We start from the raw sequence: 6,658 nt of genomic DNA on the forward strand, positions 1-6,658 counted from the left end.
GCACTGCCTGGGGATTCTCCTTGCAGAGCGCGAAAAGGAGTTAAAATACGGTGCCTGTGAGGTATCGTTAACATCTATTGTGCAAGTCTTTCCTATGTAAGCTGCACATTTCCCAGATGGCTGTACCACTTTTCTGATTTACTGAAAGCATAAAGACACTTTTGTAAGTCAGAAATGGCAGAGTTTTGAGAAATGCTCAGAAATTAGAAAATGGCAGTTTTGAGAAATGTTCAAAGTGACACCTGAGAGAATTGTGTCTTTATTTAAAAGTTTTCAAGCTTCAGATTTTTTTTCCATTTATTTTGGATTTGGGGGATTTTTTCCAAGCAACGATTTGTTTGTCTTGGGCTGCAGGAGTTTTGGGGATTTTTTTACTGACTTCTTTCTCAGTAAAAACAAGCCACTAACACTACTTTTTATTTTAACTTAGTATATGTGTGTTTTCTCTATGTTTCTGAATTGTGCTGTTTCTTACTTTTGAAACCCACTCAAGGCGTTTACATGTGCGCTTGCTTTTTTCGGTTAATTTGGGTGGGTCAGCTTGTTTTGGGCTTTTTTCGTACGGCGATGCAGCGCGTTTTTTCCTTCCACCTGGGAACACTGGACACCAGCTGAGCAATGGCGGACGAGATTCGAGCGTGGATCATGCTGCTGGGATCGATAAACAAAGCCAGAATCATTGGGTAAGGAGCTGATGTACACGTTTTAGGCTTTATTTCAGAGTGAGCCTTTTGCATAGTGAGGAGTGTGTCTCTCGGGAGCCACACAGGTTGTGTTGATTTATGAGGCAGACTCTGCCTTTGCAGTGCGCGCTCCCCACGTCCAGCGCCCCCATCCGCCTCCTTGGACCAGCGACGCCATTTCTCCGTGAGCCTCCAAGCAGGGAGCACTGTTGCAGACCCTTGGTGTATATCATATGTTCTCCTAAAGGCCGGCACAGTGCGTTTATCTGCAGGACACCGGGATGTTTTCCTTCCCTGGATAACAGGCTGCTGGCACATTTCATTACTTTCACACGGCGCAGCTCTAACCTGCTTTACAAGTGATATTCAAGCAGGCTAGAGCTTTACAGGAGAACATATAATATACACACGTGTCTGCAACATTGTGCTCCATTGTTTTCATACGACTTCAATGATCCAGCGTCATATATGCCAGCTATGGCTTTTGGGAGTTTCAGTCCAAAACACATCAACGTACCATGCAGCTGCAATTGTACTCGGAGCTGGGATTGGGTGTATGTGTATCATAGGCAGTGTGGGAGGGAAGGGGTGCAGTGGGCGCGCCTAGACCTACTGCAGTTGATTTACTGGCACAACTGCACTTTATCACAAAACCAGCTGAGTTTTCGAGAGGGGCCGTTGTATAGGACATGACGCATGGGTGGCACCTCAAAGAAAAGGAGCCTACAGTCGTAAATCCTACTTTGGAAGCTGTGCAGTTAGAGCAGCATCTGTGGGGTTCGATGGGGGGGGGGGGGGGCTAATTTAATGAATATGTTGACCCAACTGTGCATTTTGAAAGCTCACTGAGGCCACGACTGTATTCAAAACGACCACATCCCTTTCAATTTACCCGCATTTGGCTGTCCTCTAAGAAATTCATACAGATTAAGAAAGTTCGTGCATATGTAGCCCCTTTTTCCCCAGGTCTAACTTGGGAGCCTGCACTTGAATGGGACAATAAGTGGGGGGGGGGGGGGTGGTTTGGAAAGATAGCCACAAGGATAACCTGAGGCGTTTCACACAGTACACATTAGCTCTACATCGTGTGCCATCATCTGGGTGTAGTTGGTCACAGCTGTTTCACTGCATTTGGTGAAAGGCCGTTTTGCCAGGTTTTTTTGCTGCATTTTTGTTATGGGGTTTGGGGTAGGGGAAAATTAAGTAATTGTGGGTGTTGGGAGTGCGCCCCCATAGATAAATGGGGCAAAATGGGCAGGCGCCGTGGTGGTCCATCTCCCCTTGAATCATCTTTCCCTTCCCTGTTGATGCTCTACATTCATGGCTGCCTCTCCCTTGCCAGATGCCTTAGAAATATTGCCTTCTGCTTTCCTTAATCGGCTGTTGCAAGACCCCCCCCTGTGGCATGGAACATGCACATTCGCAACCACTGGAATGTAAACATGTCTGTCTTCAGCACTTAGCAATGGCTGGTTTGCTTTCGTCTTTGCAATTTTTTTTGGCAAATGGCCTGAACGATGGCACATGAATGCGGTTGCACATTGATGGTGCCATTTCACGACCAGGTCCATTCCACTGAATGCCCAGCACCTCTGAAAAGCTGGTGGAGATGATTGATCAAACCGCAGTCGCTTTGACATCTGTGCAGAGCCTGCTGACGCAGGTTCGAATCCCGGCAGCCCCAAACTCAGCCTTTTATCCTTCCGAGGTCGATAAATGAGCACCACACACCGTGGGTAATAATAAGCAGCACTCGGATACCTGAGGGTTCGTAGCACTATATAAATGCTAAATTATTATTATTATTATTATCCTGGCTCAGTTTGTTGGATCAGCCTGACAAAAGCACAATGTTGTATTTGAACAGCAGAAGTAGTTATAAAGCAACATACATTTGAGTAAAATGGTTATTCTTTAGGGCAGGGGTGCACAACTGATTTTGACAGTTGGCCAAAAGTACCTTACATGATGGCTATAGTGGGCTGAAAAGTAAATGTGGGCGGGGCGGTAGGCGCAGCAGGCGTGGCGGGAGGCTTGGCCCCACCCCTCAACCAAACACTATGCCCCATGGCGCTCAACCAAACACTATGCCCCATGGCTCCCCCACCCCTCAACCAAACACTATGCCCCATGGCCCCCCCACCCCCAACCAAACACTATGCCGCATGACACCCACCCCTCAACCAAACACTATGCCCCATGCCACCAAGCATGCACCATGCATACATACTCATACAGACCCAAACCCCCCCACACCCAACTCGGCACACAAACTCACAAGCATACACCAATACACTATGCACCCATACAGACCCGAACTCCCCACCCCCCAACTCGGCACACAAACTCACAAGCATACACCAATACACTATGCACCCATACAGACTCGAACCCCCCCACCCCCCAACTCAGCACACAAACCCACAAGCATACACCAATACACTATGCACCCATACAGACCCGAACTCCCACCCCCAACTCAGCACACAAACTCACAAGCATACAGACCCCCAACTCACCATACAAACTCGCAAGCACATTCAGGCAGTCGCGACACACACTCCCCCTCCGCATCTCAACACACACTGCACTTGCACACAAACACATTCAGGCAGACCCGACACACACCCCACCGCTGCATCTCAACATACACTGAACTTGCACACAAACACATTCAGTCAGACCCGACACACACACCCCCTCCGCATCTCGACACACACTGCACTTGCACACAAACGCATTCAGTCAGACCCGACACACACCCCAACCCCGCATCTCAACATACACTGAACTTGCACACAAACACGTTCAGGCAGACGCGACACACACCCCAACCCCGCATCTCAACATACACTGGACTTGCACACAAAAACAAACATTCAGGCAGACCCGACACACACCCCACCCCCGGATCTCAACATACAAGCAGCACAAAGATCCAACAAACACACACGCTCGGAAGACAACAAAGACTTTCCTAATGGAGGGGGCCGATACTGCTTGCCGGCCGCCCTCCATTAGGAAAGTCTTTGTTGCTGGCGGGCCGGACAAAACGGCATGGCTGGCCGCAACTGGCCCGCGGGCCTTATGTTATGCACCCATACTTTAGGGTATATCCTACTTTTTTCATCTTAACACTTCCAGACTTGTTCAGTTGCTTCGTTGAACTGCTTTGTGGCTGAAGGCAGACCTGGTTAAGACATTTTTTTTATCACAGCAGTAGTGGGTTTACAACTCCAATTAAGTAATTAACTCTTAGAATACTGCTTTGAAAATCACAGGCAGGCACTTTAAGCGCAGGCACTTTAAGCGCAAAGTCTGATAAGGCTTGATTAAAGTGAGCTCAAAGTTCCCATAAGGAGGTATTTTGGGAGGGGCAGGATCTGGGTGTAAATGGCCATAGGGATTAAAATGACCATGGGCAGTCAATATTTCGGCAAATAACCAAACGCCTACTGGCTTTGTGTGCCTAGGTGTTCACCATTTCAGAAGTTCAGGTAAGACTGGCACCTGCCCGAGACACTTCCATGGGTGGTTTCCTAACAAACTTCCTTACTTGCTGGGCTGTGTCTGGGTACCCATCTGGCTCCCTGCGCTGGTTCCGGGTCTTGGTAATTGTCATTAGAATGCGTACTGTATTAAAATGTGTAATATTAATATTTGTGCTATTATTTCAGCATACTGGGACACAGTGGATTCCTGTCAGCAGGTAGCAGTTGAGCACTGCTTGGAACTGGCCGTTCAGTGGATATAGAGGAGGCGGACAGGAGCCACAGAAAAAGTTTTCCCGATACAAATCCCAACCCTGGTCCATCAACTGCATCAGAGGTAAGTGCCATTGGAGTTAACCAAAAGTTGGTTTGTGCCCTTATGAAATAAATAAATGCTTTTTCTCTATCCAAATACTATCGGTTGTAGGCTTCTGTGTCTCCACCCCAATCTCAAACCCTCCTCCCCAACATTCCTATGAAGCCATAGGGCTTCTAGACGACTGTGTCAGAGGGTGGGAAAAGGTAGCTCAAATACTGTGGCTCATGTATTAACCGGTTATTGTCCATCACTCATTATATGCCCACATGCAAACATATTGCTTTGTCCATTACTTATGACCCGTTAAGCTTCAAATGTCATAGTGGTGTCCTATGTTATTTTTTTAGATTGTTACAAAAGCAAGCACGCACATAGTTAAATTCCCATAGGTATATAATATCGGCATCAGTTGGCCCGGGAGCCAAATTTAGCTCCTGGTAAGCATGGTGTAAAGCTAACCAGGCTCTTCAAGGCTACAAACAGGGCTAAATAGCCCCCAGCTCCGCTCAATTTCAAACCCTGTGTATTTGTTTTGCTTGTATGGCTCCTTTACCAATGCACTGTCCATGGGGGAAACACGAGATTGGTAATTTCTTCACAATATACCAATTATGGAAAGAAGATAAACGGAGAGCCACTTCCTGGGGAAGTGACACTAATCTATATTAAATTCTAAGGAATTGCCATGGTTTCAACCAGATTTACAGCTTTGAGAAATGTAGTAATTCGAATTACGAAAGCACATTAGAGGGTGTACAGTGAAAATTGCCTATGCTTTATTTCTCACAGCCATGTGTCAACCAAAAAGTACTTTGCTTGCTCTTTTCAAACTTTTTACACAAATCTTTTTTGCGTTTCAGAATGTATCCATGTTAAAGCCAGGGAAATGGGCTTTCCAGTACTCTCTGCATCCGAGTGCAGAAAAGCCCTCCAACACAAAATTGGGAACTACCGGATGAAGAAGGAGCCAAACCTCGTCTTTTCTACACAAGTGTAGTTCCACATTCCCTTGCTCTTTTGCCTCGTCCTGGATACTAGTGTGACTCCCTGGACTGGTTCTCTTTCCCCTCTCAACCTTGCTCCCTGGGCTGGTCCCCACCGGACTCGCTTGCTCCCTAGGCTGGGCCTGTATACTCGTGTGACACCCCTGGACTGGTTCCGTGTCCCCTATCACCCTTGCTCCCTGGGCTGGACCGAACCTGACTGGTTCTGGGTCCCCTCTCACCCTTTATTTTTAAATTGTGAAGCACCCGTGTTTGGGATTGCTACAGTTGTGTTTTTGTGCTATGTACACAGTGTCCGATTGAACCTCTGCCTCTTTTTAATAAATATAGTCGGGGAAAAAAAAACGTGTCGCTTCTTTTTAAATATAGTTTATATGCCATTACATGGTCTTGACTTTCATGGCCATTTTACCTAAATGACTGTGACCTAATTAGTCATCACTATTGTTCTAAAGGCAATTCAAAATGCAACTCTCTGAAATGGGCAGCAATTAAGCCACAGTGACGCTTTTAAAGCCCAATTCAACAAGGTGCACCAAATGTGTTTTTAAGCATTTCTTTTCAGGATTATAGTAAACATTATTTTTGTTAAAACTCCTAAATTTATTTCCAGCTCATAAACCGAAACAATGCCTATATTGTTAAAGAATATTTTTGGGATTGCTTTGTTGTTTTGATTTGTAAAGTATTATTTGGTGACTACATTAATTGCTTTTGGATTTCAAAAGGTTTATTTGGGGATTGCATTGCATTGCTTTTGGATCTCTACGAGGGTACATTTAGCCAAAAGGAAGCCAGATGTAATCCGTTGCTTTTGTATTTATTTAGGGATGGCACTGCTTTAGGATTTTTATAGGATTGTTTGGGGATTGCATTGTTTTGGGATTTTTGCTGGATTGTTTGGGGATTGGATTCTTTTTGGATTTTTAGTGGATTGTTTGGGGATTGGATTGTTTTTGGATTTTTAGTGGATTGTTTGGGGATTGGATTGTTTTTGGATTTTTAGTGGATTGTTTGGGGATTGGATTGTTTTTGGATTTTTAGTGGATTGTTTGGGGATTGGATTGTTTTTGGATTTTTAGTGGATTGTTTGGGGATTGGATTGTTTTTGGATTTTTAGTGGATTGTTTGGGGATTGGATTGTTTTTGGATTTTTAGTGG

General features: G+C 45.6%; 1 long non-coding RNA gene across 1 annotated transcript; it reads left to right on the forward strand.

Moving 5' to 3' along the window:
- The first annotated feature begins 532 nt into the window (after positions 1-532).
- Positions 533-5,842, forward strand: LOC138467504 (uncharacterized). The gene is made up of 3 exons (XR_011268103.1): positions 533-683; positions 4,361-4,511; positions 5,354-5,842. It is a non-coding gene; the product is annotated as an uncharacterized lncRNA (long non-coding RNA).
- The last annotated feature ends 816 nt before the right edge of the window (positions 5,843-6,658 follow it).

Source organism: Ambystoma mexicanum, chromosome 4q (genome assembly GCF_040938575.1).
Source record: "Ambystoma mexicanum isolate Mex_15411 chromosome 4q, UKY_AmexF1_1, whole genome shotgun sequence".
Lineage (NCBI taxonomy): Eukaryota > Metazoa > Chordata > Amphibia > Caudata > Ambystomatidae > Ambystoma > Ambystoma mexicanum.